This window comes from Pan troglodytes, chromosome 3 (assembly GCF_028858775.2).
Source record: "Pan troglodytes isolate AG18354 chromosome 3, NHGRI_mPanTro3-v2.0_pri, whole genome shotgun sequence".
In the NCBI taxonomy this organism is placed as follows: domain Eukaryota; kingdom Metazoa; phylum Chordata; class Mammalia; order Primates; family Hominidae; genus Pan; species Pan troglodytes.
The window spans coordinates 48,138,046-48,159,017 of record NC_072401.2 but is presented as its reverse complement, the minus strand read 5'-3'; the positions used below and the strand labels follow the sequence as shown (position 1 = coordinate 48,159,017).

The 20,972-nt window shown below is 39.4% G+C and overlaps 1 protein-coding gene across 4 annotated transcripts in view; it reads right to left on the bottom strand.

Annotated features, from left to right (window-relative positions):
* RASGEF1B (RasGEF domain family member 1B) overlaps nt 1-20,972 on the bottom strand; it is a 620,736-nt gene that overhangs the window by 561,419 nt on the left and 38,345 nt on the right. The window contains exon 1 of one of the 4 annotated variants that reach the window (XM_054682937.2): nt 9,579-9,596. The exons of 1 other annotated variant lie outside the window; for it this stretch is intronic. The gene's annotated coding sequence lies outside the window, so the exon portion shown is untranslated. Of the gene's footprint in view, nt 1-9,578; nt 9,597-20,972 lie in introns of those variants that run through there. 2 more of the 4 variants (XM_054682934.2, XM_054682936.2) reach the window with 2 other exon arrangements.

The following is a 20,972-nucleotide window of genomic DNA, read 5'->3' as shown; positions in this document are numbered from 1 at the left end:
CTGCAGGTAGATAGGATTTGAATGACAGGTTGCCTTAATATTTTGATTAGAGGTTTGGGACATGGTGTAGTTGGAGTGGAACATGCATGGCACTTCCAGAGATGAAAGTAATAGATGTTTATGGCATTATTCACCAGGAAGAAAGTGAAGGAAAGCATTCTGCTCCAGAGACAAAGATAATCGGAAATCATGTATCCTCAGAAACAGATATGCATGTGCACAGCTGCCTACTCCCCCAAAAAGAAATATAGAATGCTCACTTACTTTTCCTTCTCCTCCTCCACTAACAGCAGAGAAGCCCTTGTTGACCACGGAGCTATGAGTTCTTAGCAGTGCAGGTGCAGATCCCTTGGGGCATATGAAACTTACTTAAGCAGTGAAGTAACTTCCTGCAGGTCAACTTAGGAAATCTCACAAGGCAAGGGTCTAGGCTGGTGACAAAAGCTAGGGTTAAGCCAAGTTGCTTAAACTGTATCCACTCATGTGGTTGCTATTCCCTCTCAATTTTATAATGTTTGAGTGCTAGATAGACAGAGGAAGCCTAAGTATATTAAAACATATTTAGTGTTAACAATCAAAATTTCAAAGAAAAGACCCACATTTATGACATTTTTGGTCATTATTATACATGTGACAGTTATGATGATATTTTCTGCCAGTTATTCTACTTAGTATTACTTTGATATAGCCAGACCAGTTTTAAGTTCTCCATTCTTTTTGTTCGTTTTTCCAGCATCCATAAATACCATTAAGACAAGTTGTCAGGACTCCTGAAGGGGGCCTCTTAAATAAAACCCTCTGTCCTCCCTGGAGGAAAGAAAGGAAAGAGGAGCCCTAAAAGAGAGGAGGCCTTTTGGAGCCAGTGACTGAGAACACATGCCTGAAAACAGTAGGTCAATAAGCTATGCAACTCACTGTTTACCCACCTGACTCTCTCTGCCTCAGGGCTCCCACCCAAAGGTAAATCAAGCCTCTTCCAAGTCCACATCCTACTATGTGCAGAAAAGCTAGGAAACTTAATGCTGCAGCCTTCTAGCTTGCAACTTCTCTCTAAGTTATGGGGGTTAGGAGGACAGATGCCTATATTAAAGATGTAAGTGGCTTTTCTCTTACCTTTCTCTCCCTTTTCAGAGAGCTCAATACCCAACTAAGCTATTCACCATTCCTCTTCTAGGAAAGAAAGACTGATGTGGCCTTGCTCACTTTTCAGGACATGATAGATGCATTTCACCTGTTTCAGACCCGTCTTCAATATTGCCAAAACCACAGAATTAACTACTTGGGGTTATCAGCTTCTTTCAGTCTCAGCCCTTGTATAGGCTTTTGGAGTGAAAGAACACAGGTTTGAATCCTGTTTTCACTACTTACTATCCTTTAACCGTGGATGAATTACCCTCTCTAAAAGACAGTTTTGGTTTCTATAAATGAGAATAAATCCTACTCTTAAGGCTTGTTATGAATTAATTGGGATGACGTATATAAAATGACTGGCATACGACAAGCTACAATCCCAATGAGTAGGATTGAGATTTAATACAATTAAATAATTTAAAATAAATACAGAAGAGAACCTCAAAAAGCCTGAGCTCAGTGACCAGCTTTACTGCATGTGGAGGAAGAACAAGGGTAGAAGAGGGGATAATAGTGGACAGAGGAGGTCCACAGTTATTTTGAATCCAAGATCGTGTCTTTGGATGATAGTGTGGCTGAGTCCGTATATAAACAGAGGATTAAACTGTATAAAATATCAAAAGAACTGTTTATGCATTAAAGAGAACACTTCTCTGCTTTTGATGAAGCTTTCCAAATGGAGGGAGCTCATTTAATGTAACACCCATGATCTATGGGAGTGACTTGCCTAAGGGAAAAATTTAAAGGAATAAACTGGACACGCTCAGCTCTTCTCTTTTACCTCCTGGTTCTTTTGTATTCCTCCAAGAGCAAACCTGCCATCTGTCACCCCAACCCACAGAGAATAGGCCTTGGTCCAGCACAGCCCATGACTAGGTAGGAACATCTGATGAAACGCATACTCCAAGTGAGCCTTTAGGAGTAATAAAGTTGGCATTTTGAACTCTGATCTGCTTTACTTTCTTGCTTTAATTCTTACCTTCCTTAGCACTCAGGTTGGACAGAGGGTTTTATTTGACAGGCCCCCTTTAGGGATTCTGACAATTTGTCTTAATGTGTTTTATGGATGCTGGAAAATGAACAAAAAGAATGGAGAACTTAAAACTGGTCTGACTGTATCAAAGTACTACTAATTAGAATAACAGGCAGAAAATATCACCACGACTACTGTCACATGTATAATAATGACCAAAAATGTCATAAATATGGGTCCTCCTAGTTTTCTTTGAAATTTTATTTGATTATAATACTAAATGTGTTTTAATATACTTAGGCTTTCTCTGTCCATCTAGCACTCAAACATTACAAAATTGAAAGGGAATGGTAACCACATGAAGGGATACAGTTTAAGCAACTTGGCTTAACCCTAGCTTTTGCCCCAGCCTAGACCCTTGTCCTTCAGGATTTCCTAAGGTGACCTGCAGGAAATCACTTTACTGCTTAAGTAAGTTTCATATGCACCTAGGGATCTGCACCTTCTACCCTAGGGACGTAGTTATTTAGAGAGAAAGCAGTTAGAATGTGAAGTTCATCAACAGTAGAAACTCTCAGGATGACCCAGATGGCCAACTTCTATGATAGAAAATAGGATTTTAATTGACAGATTCGATCCCAGATTCCTCCCTAGGGCTTCCCAATAGAGGTCATGAACTGTGATGCAACTGCATGGTTTTAAACCACTTTCAATTAAGTTCACACAAGACCCCCGTGGAATGCATTTCAAGCGGCAACAACATTCTATATCCCAATTTCAGTTGTTCCGTCCCATCTCCCAGCTGTCCTATGTTTACAACTTTAATACAAGAAGCTTAAGTTGTATCATTCTCTGCTACTGATTATGCACCTTTCTTCCAGACTACTTGCATCCTTTCCAAAATGCATCAGCTCTGTCCCCCAACATTGATCCCTCTGATACAAGTGGGTGAGTTCTTTCTGCTCAGGTACAGACACAAAGACTTCACTTTCTTGATCCAATTACAGTCAGACTGAGAATCTGACAAGGATTTATCCTTGAAATCAACCAAGAATCCTAGCAGTTCAGGGGCTCTGTTTGGTAGTAAGATCTTTAAACTTGGCGGCTGTTTTGTTATTCAGTTCTGAATCCCCAGCGCTCAGCAGAACAGCTTGCATGAGTAGGTCTTTAATAAATCCTTGCAAATGAATAAATGAAGTACTTGACACTTTAAAAGCAAATCTTTGCATTGAAACCCTTAGGAAATGCTCCATAAATTAAAAAGATGATGAGCCAGAAGGATGATTAAAGGAACCTGCTTAAAAAGGTGTAAGAGACTCTGACTCCACTCAGCCAGATTTCATTGCCTAGAAGTTTCCTCTTTTATACCCCCAGACGGGCCGAGCTGTTTACATTTTTGCTGGGTTTGACTGCTCAGAATAAACCTCTCCCCTCATGCAGCTTGAGTATTTTGGCCAGCCTACATTTTCTACATTTTATTTGGTAACTTCACTTTAGGGAAAAGCTGAACACACACACACAGAGCCAAAGGTGAACTCTAATTGGCTTAAGTTGATCAACATCCACTTTCCCTTGGCCACTGTGATTGGTCCAGGGATGACTCAAGGGTCTGAGACTCAATCTAATGAGATATGAAGAGTTGCTTCTTGTTTTGTTGGTGTTGTTGTTATTTTGTTTTTTTGAGAGGGAGTCTCGCTCTGTCACCCAGGCTGGAGTGCAGTGGCGCGATCTCGGCTCACTGCAACCTCCCCCTCCTGGATTCAAGCAATTCTCCTGCCTCAGCCTCCTGAGTAGCTGGGAGTACAGGCGCCCACCACTGCACCCAGCTAATTTTTTGTATATTTAGTAAAGACAGGGTTTCACTGTGTTAGCCAGGATAGTCTCAATCTCCTGACCTCATGATCTGCCCATCTCGGCCTCCCAGAGTGCTGGGATTACAGGTGTGATCCACCACGCCCAGCTGCTTCTTGGTTTCTAAGAAAGCTAGTTCTTTACTCTTTTGTGACTACCACTGAGAGTTTTTCTCTCTCCTCCTGCAGGACAGAAGCAAGAAAGCAAAGAGCCCTAGAAACTGCTAGCAGCTGTCTTGTGATAAGAGAGGCCAGCCTTAGACTAAAGCAGACATACTGAAAACAGAGAAGAGAAAGGTAGAGACAAAAGGATGGCATTGGTGAACTGCTGGCCCCAAGCCTGACCTACCTCCGTGACTTCTCAGTTACAAGAGCTGATAAACATCTTATTGCTTTAGCCTATTTGAGCCCAGTTTTCTGTTACTTGCACATGACTAAAGCCAAATTCACTGAATTGATCAAGGCAGCTCTAAATAAGTTGCCATGTCTTTGCTGCGTTGAGAAGATTTAAACACAGCAAAGTTAAGTGACCTGCTAGGGGACTTTTGGTGCGGCAAAAGGAATGTGAGAATGCAAAAGCCTTACCACTTCCCAGTCTCTGCCCTCACCTCTGGCCACTTCAGCCTCCTAGGATTCATTCAGTCATTCACCTGCATTCATTGCATGCTAATAATGTTCAAGCCAGTGCCTCCCTACTCTCTAGAAGCCTGTAAATAACTATAAAATGTTTATAAGCAGACTTAGAAGTATTTAAAAATCAAGTGATTGTGTTAAAGTATTAGTATGGTAGATTCCCCTGCAAGATTTCCTTTAATTGTAAGCCATATTGTTTTCTACAATTACAACTTTGAGTTAAAAGAAGTTTAAAATCAACTAGAGATGTATTACTAGTAAGAGTCATACTGTGAATACAAACAACATAATATCTATGAAATCTTATGGAGCACAGAGCCCCATGTTCAATATTTATTGGACATCTACCCTATGTCATGTACTGGCATATGATGAGCACTTTATATACAGTATCTCAAACTCCACCACAAATTATTATTTCCATATTACGGATATGGATGCCAAGATGCAGAGAATATCATTGACTTGCCCCAAATCATACAGTGAGAAAGCAGGGGGTTAGGATTTGAACTCAGGCAGTCTGACTTCAGTGAGCCTGTTGCCACTGTATAATTCTGCTAAAAGACTTCACAGAGTATGGGAAGTAGAATAATTGTCCCCCAAAGATGTACATGTCCTAGTTGCCTGCACTCATGAATATGTCAGATTATATGGCAAAGGGGAATTAAGGTTGCAGAAAGAATTAAGGGTGTTAATCAGCCAACCTTGAGATGAGAAAATTATTCTGGATTACCAAGTGGGCAAAAAGTGGAAGAGATGGTCAGAGTCAGAGACAAGAGATATGATGGCAGAAGCAGAGGTCAGGGTGATGCAATGTGTGAAAGACTAAACCAGCCATGGCTAGCTTTGAAGATGAAGAAAGGGACCATGAGCCAGGGAACAGCGGCAGCTTCTAGAAGCTGAGAAAGGCAAGAAAACAGATTATCCCCTACATCCTCCAAAAAAGAGTGCAAGCCTGCCGGCACCTTGATTTTACCCCAGTGAGACCCATTTTTAAACTTCTGACCTCAAGCGGTGAAAAATAATAAATTTGTTTTGTTTTTGTTGTTGTTGTTGTTGTTGTTGTTGTTGATGGAGTCATGCTCTGTTGCCCAGGCTGGAGTGCAGTGGCCATGATCTCAGCTCACTGCAACCTCCGCCTCCCAGGTTCAAGCGATTCTCCTGCCTCAGCCTCCCCCGTAGCTGGGATTACAGGCACCCGCCCCCACGCCCAGCTATTTTTCGTATTTTTGGTAGAGACGAGGTTTCACCATCTTGGCCAGGATGGTCTTGAACTCCTGACTCGTGATCCACCTGCCTCAGCCTCCCAAAATGCTGGGATTACAGGCATGAACCACTGCGCCCGGCCAAATTTGTTTAGTTTTAAGCTACTAAGTTTGTGGCAGTTTGTTGCAACAACAATGAGAAACTAATATACAGAGAATGCATACATTTTCATGTCATGTAGTATAGGGGGAGAAAAATAATTTTCCTCCACCTATCTTTAGTTTCACTGGTGGGACAGACCTCATAACAAAAGGCAGACTAACAAGAGAATAACAAGCAGTTTATTAACATGCATATTTCATACAGCTACATGGGAGACACTCAGGGAATGAGTAATTCTCTAAGAGGACATTTTGAATTCCAGCTTATATAGCATCTTCAAAAAAGAACAGTAAATTTTTAGATAAGTGTCAGGACAAAGGAAAAGAACTTTTGAGTCTCTAGGGGCAGCAAATTGTGGTAAGGCAAATAAATGGTAAAGACTAGTTAGTAAAGTGTGTTATGTAGATAACTGGTGTCCTCTCCAGGCTGATAAGGGTCTAGAGTTGTCTTCAGCGGTTAACCTTTGTTCTCCCTGGTAAGGAAGGGAGGCCAGACACCTTTGCCTTTGTAAACATATGTCCTGCAGTAAACATATGTATCAGGGCAAAAAACGGGGAGGGATAGGGGAAGAGCAGAGAGTCTTTCCTATGACTGAATCCTTCCATTTGCCCTCAGCTCAAAATGAGTTTTATGTCTAAGAGGCATCTTTTGGAGTAACATATTCTGGCTTCCTTCAGTAGATGAAAGACTAATAAAAAGGGTTATCCCCAATACCATCTTAATAAGTGATAATAAAATTTAATTAACCCTGTAAGGAAAAAAAGTATTTGGGCCTTGGAGACACCAGAGTTTGGTTCATACCAGTAAATTAGCTAAGCTTTCTGCATTTCCTCATGTAAATTGGATATAGAGCTATAGAAGGACTAAAAGAGAGTTTTAGGAAGAAGCAAACACAATTCTGAGCACTCCCCTGAGAGTCTTCTGACCCTTTCTTCTCATCAGTTCCCAAGAGAACACTGAGAAAAACCAAGCTCATCTTTGGAAAAGCTGTAATTTGTGAATATTAAAGATGTCAAATAATTTAAACATCATCAATATAATTTGCTAAATGGAAATGGTATCCCATTTAATAAAGGGATATCCACATACCCTAAACTTTAGGGCAAGAAATTTCCCATCCTAGGGGTCATTCTAGAGTTTTGTATGCTCTCTCTCTCTCTTTCTGCAGAGATCAAGTTAAAGTATAATAGTAATCAAATAAAAAGAAGGCTATAAAGAGATTGATTTATGCTCATTTTGCTGAGCAAATAACTAGCACTGCATTTGTTACATACACTACTTGTCAAGAGGAATATATATTTTTAAAACAGCTTTCACTGAGGGCTTCGATTCAGATCTGCATATCAAGGTTTTACCCTTTCCCCCAGTGACCTATTTGTCTGAGGGAGGCATTCAATTAGACTGCCAGCACAAATTGATTCAGTATTGACCAGGAAAGCCTTCTCACTTGAAAGACATATTACGCAGAGGTGGAGGTGTCACTGCTACAAGTCAATACTACAAGTGCAAAGGCCCAGATGATTCAGGAATATGAAATGAGGAAGGGTCCTCCCCCAGCATTTGGGACAGAAAAGCCTCCGCTTCCTCTTACAGAATAGAAGCATGAGAAAGAGAAGCTCATTATGTTTTAGTAAAGGCAGGAAACTGATTCCCATTCTCTGCTAGTAGTAAATGGGAATAAGGGAATAAGGCAAAGGTTTCTTTGCCTCAAGAAGCATCACTGGAATCTGAGGTTCCAATAATCTCATCTCTCAAGGTCACTGCTCTTTAGGGAAACACCCCCGCTTTTTCCAAATACCCTTGCCCCACGGGCCCTTTCTTGCTGCCCTGATTCTCCTCCTCCTCTAGATCCCAACCATAAAGCCCAGGTCTGACAAATTTATCAGAACTCTTTCAACACCGTCCACACATTATGTTTATCTTTATAAACAAAAGATACTCAGTTATTTTAGACAAGAAACTGAATCTTCTGACATCTAGAGCATCAAAAAGCACTGTACACCCAGTGAGATCAAAATAAGTGCTAATCAATGATAAGTATGCTTTATTTAATGTAAAACTGCTACCGGGATTAAAGGGCAGGAAGGACGCAGGCTTGTGGTATCCAATGCTGGCTTTTAATGTGTTATTTCTCAAGTGATGGCTTTGATTTGTTGAAATGTTTTAGAGCCCTGAACATCTGACAGAATAAATTAAACCCTTCCTAACGGCCTTCCCTTGATTATCCCAAGTACCCACTATAGATAAGATTGTATTTTACATCCAGCTTGAAAAATCATAAAATTGTCTCCATTAAAATAATTAGGACTCCTTGCTTTCATTTTAAGATTTGGCCTCTACATATTTACAGCACTCATTTTTATTTACATTTTCACATCGTTAGAACAGGGCAATCATTTTTATTGTGTGGCACACATATGATTTAAGATATGTAGTTTCCAAATGTCACTGGTGAAAGCTGAAATCCATTATCATTTACCCACAGAAATGAAGTCCATCATGCTGTGCACTTGCAGAAAAGAATAAAGAGGTTTAAACCAGAATCTGCATAATCCCAGGTAGAGGCAGCAGCAGCAGTGGGGGTGGGGTGGGGAGAAGCATCATCTCTGATATGCAAACCATGGAAAAGAATGGCATGTATTACAAATCAGGCCATCTGAATGCAGAGGACCCAAGAATATGCTCAAATAAGTACACATATTGTAATGAATCAATTAGAAGCATTGATGATCATTTGCTAAGACGTTTGATAAAAGTTCCTCAGATGTATATGCACAGTTTTGCAGTTAACAAAATACAGCTGCAGTTTCTTATTTTCACTTGAATGAAATGTCAGATAAAATGAAAAGCTCTGCCTTTGACTCTATCCAGAAAGATCATCTTCAGAGACCACTCCTTTCACTCATTATTTCCTTCCAAATAAGTTTCTAATATTATTCATATATACATGAAAAAGTATTTCAAGTATTAAGCAAAAGAGGGAAAACAAAGCCAATAAAGAAATAGGTGTGCACATGCCCAGGTGAGGAGGAGAGTGACCTGTGTATCTCAGAACCCTGCTCAAACAAACAAAATAGAAGCAGAAATGTTTCTCAAAGAATTCATTTCTTCTAACTATAACTCATTTTGCAATCATCATTTTAACCCAGTAAACTGGTAAACACCCACTAAAATGATAAATATGAAGATTATGTAAAAAAATAAAATATGGAAAAGAGTCTATAAAATGCAAATTAAAAAATGGAATGTATTTATACTATTTTTGCAACTATGAGAAATTATTTATACCAATAGAAAAAGTTCATAAAAACTATATTATACACAAATATGATGACAGTAGTTATTTTGGGGGCAGAGTGAGTTAAGGGCAAATTTTTTTTTCTTTCCCTGTTATTTCTAATATTTTACAATAAGCATATATTGCTTCTTAATTTAAATTTAAATTGTGTTTTTTTATTTTAAAGATCCGGCCAGACGTGGTGGCTCACGCCTCTAAATCCCAGCACTTTGGGAGACCAAGGCAAGCGGATCACAAGGTCAGGAGTTTGAGACCAGCCTGATCAACATGGTGAAATTCCATCTCTACTAACAATATAAAATTCGCTAAGTGTGGTGGCAGGCACCTGTAATCCCAGCTGCTCGGGAGGCTGAGGCAGGAGAATTGCTTGAACCTGGGAGGTGGAGGTTGCAGTGAGCCAAGATCGAGCCATTGCACTCCAGCCTGGGCAACAAGAGTGAAACTCCATCTTAAAAAAAAAAAAAAAAAAGGTCTAAGAGGCTGAAAACTCTTTATGGGTTTCAAGAAAACACCACCCCAAAATATGACTGTAGACCAGAATATGCCACCCCAAAATATGCCTCTTTGGCATAACGATTATTTTGGGCTGGTTATTTTGAGAAACTGCAGACATAGGCATATCTCTAAACAGTTGTCTTTTTGTAAAAAAAAAAAAAAGGTTTTGTCTTACAAAAGGAAATCTCCATTTATAAGGCTGTCTCCTTCTCTGATAGATAAGTAATACCATTTTTCAGAAAATAATGGTATTTAAGCCTGAGGTCTATGACAAGTCTTTAAGATTTACTCTAGACATTTACTCATTTCTCTGGGTTATCCCCCATGTAGACAGGAGGCATATATGTTATTAAACTTCTGCTTGTTTTTCTCTTGTTAATCTGTCTTTCATTACAGGGGTCTATTCCAACTAAGAACTACAGAGGGTAGAAAGGAAATTATTTTTTCTTTTCTACACTCTAAGCTGGGTCCCAAACTTTTTTGGTAAAGAAAACTATTTTCTCAAAACACTGAATTCACAAAGCCAGGAGAAAAGACTGCCAATAGGGGCTTAGTATAATATAGCTGCAAACCAGTACTTGCTGAATTTTTTAAATTATGAATTTTTAAAATTAAATTCACAAAGGCCATACCTGTTTAGGAGAATTTAGGAAGGAAAAGAAAGAACAAGAGAAACCAAGAAGGAAAGTGTCAGATACAGGTGCGGCCGCTGAGCTTTCCTGGATATTTACTGACAGCACCATGATGAAAACTATGCTAATAGGCCAGAAGTTTGAGATCAGCCTGGCCAACACAGTGAAACCCTGTCTCTACTAATAATACCAAAAATTAGCCGGGCAAGGTGGTACTCGCCTGTAATCGCAACTACTCGGGGGGCTGAGGCACTAGAATCATTTGAACTGGGGAGGCAGAGGTTGCAGTGAGTCGAGATAGGGCCACTGCATTCCAGTCTGGGAAACTGAGCAAGACACTGTCTCCAAAAAAAAAAAAAAATAACTACATTAGTGAACCCTGTTGAGTCCAAATCACTTTGGAAAAATTTTAAGTAATCAGAAGAAGGGACTCATCCTTTGCATTGATACAGCATCCTTCAGCATTGGTCTACACCAGATTAAGGTAGCTTCTTTCCTCCCAATAAAATGTTCAGACTCAGGTAGATGACACCTGAGAGCCTGAGAGGTGGGAGGTAATAATGGAGGCTTTACCAACATCTGAATAAATTTGAGTGAATGTGCTACTCACAAAACTGAAAAATTAAGAGCAATTAGTTTAGACCAGGCACTGCAGGATACTATGTTCAACTTCTGTCAGTGTTCATATCCTTTTGCACTATCTCCTTGATAACAAAGACAAGAATATCTCTTCAACAGAGACAGTCAGTTGTGCCAAAATTAGGGAAGATTTCTCACCTGTCTCTTAGGAAAATAATCATGGTAAAAGACAGTACTTCTGATGTCTAGAAAAAAACTATAGAGTTCTTCTTTCAGTATCTAGACACACATTAACCAAATGGCCAGAAAGAATAAGAAACACTGAAATGAACGATAATGATATGTAAACAAGATGTCAAAAAGCACAGAAATCTGATAACCAAACTCAATCCTGTCTGCCTACAGCATAGATTGAACAAAATGTCTGAACATGTAATGCTGACATACATTCTAAGAATGGGCTAAGCAGGGCCTACTGACACTTTTCAATGGCTAATTTGCAGAACTGTAAAAATCCTTTGGAGGGAGATAAAATATGTAGCTTTTTATTTATTAAAATAAAACCAAAGGACAATCAATATATTAGACAATATTCCTGACTTTTCAATATAGTTGTGGTACAGACAGTAGGGCTCACCAAACATTCCAACTGCTCCCCAACGTAAGAAAAAAGCTGCCCCATCACTGGGTCACTATTTGAAGAACAGTAGCCCCACTCACAGCAACTTTTGTGTTGTTAAGCAACTTCTGTTATGTCAAAACACTAACATTTAGGTATTTTGGGTTCCCACAAAATGACCTAGTGTAGCCGAACTAAAACAATAGTCAACAACTTTTCTTTGCCTTAATATGACAAAAAAATTGATAATTGAAAAATAAATAATGCTAATCTTTTATACACATGAGGAGAAGCAAAGAGGTATCCTAAATATTTAGGATTGTAGTTAGCATTATATCCATTGATATTAATTGGTGTTCAAGGCAAAAAAGGGCTCCACAGTTGAGTAGGTTTGGGAAACAGAGATATTATATCCCTTCCTAAAGATTTAAAATGTAAAGTCATATGTTCAAGGCTCTGAGACATTCTATACCAAAGAAATAAGTATAAACTGTTCAATCCAGCATTTTTCAAGCAAATCATCAACACTTCCATGAAAAGAGCTTGGGAAATGCTGCATTCTATTTTCCCCACCCAAAAAGAACTGATTGCACACTAATAAAATCTGCATCCAGCTACTATGAAAATTTATTTACATTCCCTAAGCAATTATTACCTGGTGAGAGGGGAAGGGTGATATTGACAGGAGTGATAGTCAAGATATTTAACAACAATATATCCTAGACATTGACCAATCAAAATGGACTCTCAGCCCTGCAGACCTCCTGTTGTGTCAGGCTTCCTTCCTTTAGTTGCTGGATTGTAGAGGGCCAGGGTGCTGAGGGCAGTGGAATGGGTAGGTGTTCAGAGCAGTGGTTATACACCAACTGATGTAGTTTATGTCTATGTCCAATATTAATTAAATATCAACTCTGCCTATGAGTAAGTGATAGGTAACTGTCATCTACTTTGAGATTATTATTTGACTATTTCTTCATTTGCCTAAAAGGCTTAAGTCTTGTTTGGTATTTTATTTCTTAAGACTTACTTTACAGTGGGTAGTCAACAAATTTTAGCATTATTGAAATCCAAAAAATGTTTATAATTATCTACTATGTGACTGGCACTATGGTAGGTGTGTTCATAAAATTAAACAAAAAACCGTGTTTTTCTATACTTCAGAGCATATTGAGATATTTAATACATACCTGTAGATTGAAATATTGACAATACAATAGTCTAACTATACCTTTCCTTGTACAGAAGACCATTTGACTTTGTTGAAAGAGTATCTGAAAATAAATCTCATTTTACTGAAAAAAGAAGTTTATTGAAAGGATATTGTTAAGGATTACTTATCAAAACAGAAATATGCCAGAGGATTTGTTAGTAATTGATGTGCCTCATCACCTGGTGTCACATTATTGAACTATAAGAGGCATTTTTAAATGTGGGAGAATGTTCTATAACATTATAATGCGAGTTTGGAATGGAATGTAGAGGGAGTCAATTGAACTAATCTTCTACATCCTTTCTTTCACAACCAAAAATTCGTATCTGTCTACTTACAAATATTTTAAACCCTGTGTTGTCAGTGTTTACTTCTATATCCTTCAAAAGGAAGGTAGAGATTTGAGGCATTAGTCCAGAGAAAGACAAGCCCTGCATTTTTGCAAACAGGAATTTATTCGTGCTACTTCTTTACCTCATTTACATCTCCTTAAATTCTAATCAGATTTTTATTTGTCACTCAAATGGCTTTGACAAACAAAAGAAATATCCAATCTTAATGTCTGAATAGTTCCATCACCATTTATTAATTCTGAATTTGTTGGAAGTTTTATTCTACTGGGGTTGGTGTTAAATATTCCAATTTATAACTCCTTGGTCCAAAATACAAGGCCAGATCATGCTTGATAAAAGATGATGAAAAAGTTCTTAAATCAGTTCATGTGGGATAAGCTAGTCAGATATGTTGTTTTGCCATGATCTGTAATTTCTTTCTGTTTAAATTACAACTCACTTAGAGTTCGGAAAGCACTTTCAGACTATGCAGAATTAGATTTAAAATTCTAACTCAGGGGCACAGCTCTGATGTAATTAGCAGTTAAAATCAATATGGACCCCTATTGTTAGGTGATTACTGAGATAATTCTCAGCTTTAATGCAATATGGGGGGTGAGGTAGTTTTCACTTATGTAATTTATTCTCTATTGTGAATTATTTTCCTTCATTGGATTTATTTAATATAGTACTGCTTTACAACCTTTAAAAAGTGCCAAGGAAACATAATGTATCTATTTACATAATAGATCAATAGTTCCATCATCATTTATTAATTCTAAGTTTGTTGGGAGGGACTGTGATGTTAAGGTGAATTGAATTTCTTATTGACTGAAAGGAAATGAGAAGATAATTGGCTAAGAAAGATCTTGAAAAACTTTCTAAAATGTATGCATTTACTTCCTGTTAAACATGATGCATCGAACACCTTCTGACACTCCACTTTTGGGAAAGACCAACCAAAAAAATTAGGAGAAGACAGAAACAAAATATTTGAGGAGGGAAAGGAGACAACAGACAGACAGGTGATCCTGATTGAGCAGACCTAAGAAAGTTTAACCCTAAGCCAGCAGTGAAAGAAACCAGTTGATTATGTCTTCAGAATCATGAAAATGGTCAGTAATTAGAGTTACTCTGTACCTCTACACACTAGAAAATCATACAGTAGAAAATTGTGCAGGGCTGAAAACAGGAAGATTGACTGGGCATCTGTATAAAAAGCTCTTTGACCTCTAAACATCCTTCCCAAACTCCAGAAGACTAGATTCACTAAATCTAGTGAATAGGAGGCATTGTGGGCTGGGGACACCAGGGATAGAGAAAGTAAGGAATATCTGAACTAATACAGTAGTCTCCTCTTATCAGAAGTTTCACTTTCTGTGGTTTCAGTTACCTGCAGTCAACCAGGTCCAAAAATAAGTGAGTAAGATACAATAAGATATTCTGAGATAAAAAGATAGTGAGACCACACTTACATAACTTTTATTATAATATGTTTTAATTGTTCAATTTTATTATTAATTCTTATTGGTAATCTCTTACTGTGTATTAAACTTTAACACGGGTATGCGTGTAGAGGAAAAAACAGTATATATGGGGTTCGGCATGATCCACAGTTGCAGGCATCCACTGGGGTCTTAGAATATATCTCCCATGGATACAGAGAGACTACTACAATAGGGTAATTACATAAAACCACACATTTAAAGGTGAGATTCCCAGATTCTTATTCACACTTGCTTCCAGAACTCACTTAACTAACTGTGCCCTTGTCTACCCCAACAAGCAGAAGCTTGGGAAATTTCTCTCTGGAGAAACTAAACAGCACCAGAGAAAGGAAGAGCAGGTATTAATGGGGGAATGAAGGAGGAGGTAGAGGCAATGAAATGGCTTAGCCTAATCATCCTAAAGTAAAGGCTACCAATTGATAAGTATTCACACACAGAAGTTCCAATCCGAATAGTGCTCCATTCTTAAATATGAAAACAGAGAAAAAAAAAAAAACATTTTCCAGGAAAAAAAAAAAAGCCTCTCTAAATCTGTAGAAACAAAGCAGAGAAAAGAAAACTTTTATTTTAAAAGTCACTAACATTCTCTGGTTCATAAAAGAAGATACTACACTGACAAAAATAAGAAAAAGAATTTATACAAAAGAAACATCATCAAAGAGAAATTGCACCAGACTAATTAAGCAGGCAAGAAACACCATCAAAGAGAAATGGCACCAGACTAATTAAGCAGGCAAGAAAGACTTTATTCAAGACCATTGCAATAGGAGTCAAGACTATTACAGTAGGAGAAAGAGGCTGAACTCAACTCTAAATACAACAGGGACAGTTGGAGATGTATATCCAATGGGCAGAATGAGTGAGTCATTGGATGGAAAATGACTAAAAGAAACTTTGCTGGGTATCAAGCCTGGGAGAATGAGGAACTTGATTGGATATTAAGAATGGGGGATTCTCAGTAAACTGGCATAGAAGAATTCTTGCTAAAACTGGGCTCAGCAGGCCAAGGCCTAGTCAGGAAGAAAGTTTGACAGAGCCTGAGGAGGAAATCCTTGTCAGCATTCAGAAATCAAAAATTAGTTCTAGGGAATTTAAAATATGATAGCAAATATAAAATGTTTAATATGAGAATTAGGAGATTATATCCAAATTTCCTCTGGAAATCAGAAATGAGGGTATAGCAGGTAGTTCAGGGATGCCGCTGTCAAAACCTCAAAGAATATTTGATTTTCTAAGCCATGTACATACATAACTTTGGTTAATGAAAACATCCAATAATAAAGGTTATGAATTTACTTCTCTCCTTAAAAAAGCAAAATGTTCTGAAAGTAACTGAAAACTTATTAAATAATTAAGAATTTTTTATAGATAAAAAATATTTTCTGATTCTTATGAGAGTTTCAGCAAAACTAAACTATGCACTGTCCAGCCACCTACTCTCTTCCTTAGCTGCCCAAGAGACATAACACAAGAGGACATTCCAGGCAAATGTTCCTAGGCAAGGTTTCCACTCAGAAATCCATCTGCTTTCTACTCTACTCAGCTGAAGTAGATGAGGTGGAGACCTCAAGGACCCCATCACCTCACTCCCTTAAATCGGCCATTCCTCCACTTTCTCTACACCTCAGGACCCTGCTCTGGCGTCCTTGAGACCCCAGAGCCTCTCTGGTCTGTGGAAATATCCACAGAGGATATTTCTAGCCACCCCAAATGTTACCTTCCAAAACCTTTCCAAAGAAGGAATAATGGGAAGATTCAAGGAAGAGAAAACCAGTTCCCTCCCATAACCAAATTGGTAACAAAAGAAAAGATAAAAGGCCAACAGTATTGGCATGTTTTCTTCACCTGCATCAAAAATTTGTGTTCAGAAAGGGAACACAATTGGGGAACTGAAGATTATTTGTTCATTGGTTCAACATAACCAGGTCTCAAGTGCTGCCCATTAAGCAATACAGTGAAGAGTGGGAACTCTTAAGAGTTCCATATCCCTAAACAAGAGGGAGACACAAAAGATAGCTGCTTCACTGGGCTGCTGTTCAGATCCCACTTCAGGAGCATGAACCACCCTCCTGGGCAGAAATGTTCCTGCTCCTTGACCAGCCTCTTTACCTACACAGGAATGAGCTGACAGGCTCCCAGAGACATAAAAGAACAGGATCTCTATGGAGATATCATCTCTTAGGGGGCTGATCTCCTTCAGAATGAAAGTCAGTGACATTCTAGGCAGCATCAGTCAAGCCCTGGCTTAGAATGGGTCCAGTAGTGCACCACGGGTTCCTAGTTGTCACTCCCTGTGCATAATTTGCTCCCATACCAACCTCATAATTAAAATATCAAAAAGTCATGATATCACTCACTAAGTCTCCAAAGGAATGAATTAAATTTTCAAATATTCGAATATGACAATTATAGCCATTACATACTCAGAGGCTTACAGGGTAAATGACTCCAGTTAAAGTATTGATTTATTATTTGAAACCACCTCCCACCCATTTGTTGTAAGTCTTTATGTCAGTCTTCTACTGCAGCTGTAACAAATTACCAATTACTAATAAATTACCAATAACTTCAGTGGCTTAAAACAAATTATCTTACATTTCTGTAGGTTAGAAGTCCAACATGGGTCTCACTAAGCTAAAATCATGGAATCATCAGGGCTGTGTTCCTTTCTGGAGGCTCTAGGGGAGAATCTGTTTCCTTGCCTTTTTAAGACTCTCCCTCTCCCAGAGGCAGCCTTTATTCGTTGGTTTGTAGCCCCTTCCATTTTCAAAGCCAAAATAGGTCTACTCCTTTTCATATCACCTCACTCTGACGTCTGCTTCCCTTTTCCACTGTAAAGACCCTTGTGATTACATTGGGACCAATGGGTAATTCAGGATAATCTTAATATCTCAAGGTCATCTGATTAGCAATCTTAACTTCATCTGCAATTCTAATTTCCCTTTGCCATGTGATCTAACATATTCACAGGTTCCAGGTATTAGGACATGGACATTTGCAGCAGGGGAAATTATTATGCCTGCCATACCATTATTAAAGGTAATTCCAAAACTCTCCTTTTTAAAAAATGTTCTAGAAAACATTTAGCAATAAGAGTTATTTCAAAAACTATTTATGTAATTGAATTATTAACAACAATGATATTAGATCTATGTATTAGGCCACAATAACTTGAACTGATACTGGTAAGCCATGTCTATAATCTCAAGAAAAATGTTTTTTAAAACCACCCATAGGAGCTATACAATGGTGGAAAAATAATCAATTTGCTCAAAAGAATTAAGTCAACTTTTGAAGAAAATATAAGAAAACACAAATGCTACAAGGGTAGTATGAACATATTGTTTCTTCTATTATTGAATCTTAAAGCACTTTGCCAATTTGAACTCATTAAGCCTTCTAGGCTGGTGTACCCTGGTTAAACTCCTGCCTGTTGGGTCTCACTCAAAACACCAGGATTTCTACTTCCTGGTGTTAAGCTTCTGATATGGTTTGGATTTGTGTCCCCACCCAAATCTCATGTCAAATTGTCATCGCCAGTGTTGTAGGAGAGGCCTGTTGGGAGGTGATTGGATCATGGGGGCAGATTTCCCCCTTGCTGTTCTCATGATAATGAGTCCTCATGAGATCTGGTTGTTTAAAAGTGTATACCTCCCCTTCGCTCTCTTCCTCCTGCTCCAGCTATGTAAGATGTGTCTGCTTCCCCTTTACCTTCTGCCATGATTGACAGTTTCCTGAAGCCTCCATAGCCATGTTTCCTGTTCAGCCTGTGGAACCATGAGCCAATTAAACTTCTTTTCTTTATAAATTACCCAGTCTCGGGTAGTTGTTTACAGCAATGTAAGAACAAACTAATACAGAAAATTTGTACCTAGGAGTAGGGCATTGCTATAAAGATACCTGAAAATGTGGAAGTTACTTTGGAACTGTATAATGGGCAGAGGATGGAAGAGTGTGGAAGGCTCAGAAGAAGACAGGAAGATAAGGGAAAGTTTGGATCTTCCTAAAGACATGTTTAATTGTTGTGACCAAAATGCTGATAGTGATATGGACAATAAAGTCCAGTCTGAGGTAATATCAGATGGAAATGCAAAACTTATTGAGAATTGAAGTAAAGGTCACTCTTGCTATGCTTTAGCAAAGACACTAGCAGCACACACTAGCAGCACTGTGCCTCTGCTCTAGGGATCTGTGGAACTTCGAACTTGAGAACAATGATTTAGGGTATTTGGCAGAAGAAATTTCTAAGCAGCAAAGCATTCAAGATGTAGCCTGGCTGATTCTAACAGTGTATGCATGAGCAAAGCGATGTTTTAAAACTGGAAGTTCTATTTTAAATGGAAGTAGAACACAAAAGTTTGAAAACTTTGCAACTTAACCATGTGGTAGAAAACAAAAACCCATTTTCTAGGGAGGAATTCAAGCCTGCTGTAGAAATTTGCATAAGTAAAGAGTAGCCAAATGTTAATAGCCAAGAAAATGGGAAAAACGCCTCCAAGGCATTTCAGAGACCTTCCTGGCAGCCCTTCCCATCATAGGCCCAGAGGTCTTGGAGGGAAGAGTGGTTTCATGGCCCAGGCCCAGGGCCCCACTGCCCTGCACAACCTCAGGATACTGCTCCCTGTGTCCAAGTCACTCCAGCTCCAGCAATGGATAAAAGGGCCCCAGATATGTCTCAGGCTGCTGCTCCAGAGAGTGCAAGCCCTAAATCTTGGTACCTCCACACTGTGTTAAGCCTGCAGGTACACAGAGGGTAAGAGTTGACATTTGGGAGTCTCTGTCTAGCTTTCAGAGGTTGTATGAAAACACCTGGATGTCCAGGCAGAAGTGTGCTGCAGGGGCAGAGCCCTCATGGAGAACCTCTACTAGGGCAGTATAGAGGGGAAATGTGGGGTTGGAGCCCCACACAGATCTACCACACATGGTAGTCCTCTTCTCACAGCTACCATGAGAGAGCTACTATGAGAAAAGGGCTACTATCCTTCAGACCCCAGAATGGTAGATCCACTGACAGCTTGCACCATGCACCTGGAAAGGCCACAGGCACTCAATGCTAGCCATGAGTGCAGCCATGGGAGCTGAGCCCTGCAGAGCCACAGCAGTGGAACTGCACAAGGCTTTGGGAGCCCACCCCTTGCATTAGTGTGGCCTGCATATGAGACATGGAGTCAAAGGAGATTATTTGGGAGCTTTAAGATTTAATGACTGCCCTGCTGGGTTTCGGACTTGCACAGGGCCTGTAGTCCCTCTTTTTTGACTGATTTCTCCTTTTGGAATGGGTATACTTACCCAATGCCTGTACCCCCACTGTATCTTGAAAGTAACTTGTTTTTTTTTTATTTTACAGGCTTATAAGCAGAAGGGACTTGCTTTCTCTCAGATGAGACTTTGGACTGTGGACTTTTGAGTTAGTATAGTGTTGAAATGAGTTAATATTTGGGGGACTGTTGAGAACGGATTATTTTTTTTTCTTGAGACAGACTCTCACTCTGTCATCCAGGCTGGAGTGCAGTGGGGTGATCTTCGCTCACTGCAACTCCTGCCTCCCGGGTCCAAGCAATTCTTCTGTCTCAGCCTCCCAAGTAGCTGGGACTACAGGCACACGCCACCACACCTGGCTAATTTTTGTATGTTTTTAGTAGAGATGGGGTTTTACCATGTTGGCCAGGCTGGTCTCAAACTCCTGACCCCAAGTGATCCACCTGCCTCAGCCTCCCAAAGTGCTATGATTATAGGCATGAGCCACTCCACCCAGCCAATGATTGTACTTTGCAATGTGGGAGGACATAAGATTTGGGAGGGACAGGGGTGGAATGATATGGTTTGGATTTGTGTCCACACCCAAATCTCATGTCAAATTGGCATCCTCAATGTAGTAGGAGAGGCCTGATGAGAGGTAACTGGGTCATGGGGCTGGATTTTCCCCTTGCTTTTCTCATTACAGTGAGTTCTCATGAGACCTGGTTGTTTAAAGGTGTGTAGCACCTCCCACTTCGCTCTCTTCCTCCTGATCCAGCCATGTAAGATGGCACCTTCTTACGTGGCACCTTCTGCCATACTTGAAAGTTTCCTGAGGCCTCCCCAGTCATGCTTCCTGTGCAGCCTGTGGAACCATGAGCCAATTAAACCTCTTTTCTTTATGAATTACCTAGTCTCGGGTATTTCTTTACAGCAGTGCAAGGACAGATTAATACAGCTTCTATTAAATCTGAATCTCCAGTGAGCATTAGAATCATCTGAGATGCTTATTTAAAATGCAGGATCCCAAATGCTACCACCAGAGATTGTGATTCGGTAGGTCTGATGGGGATCTAAGGAATCTATATTTTTAACATGTGTAACAG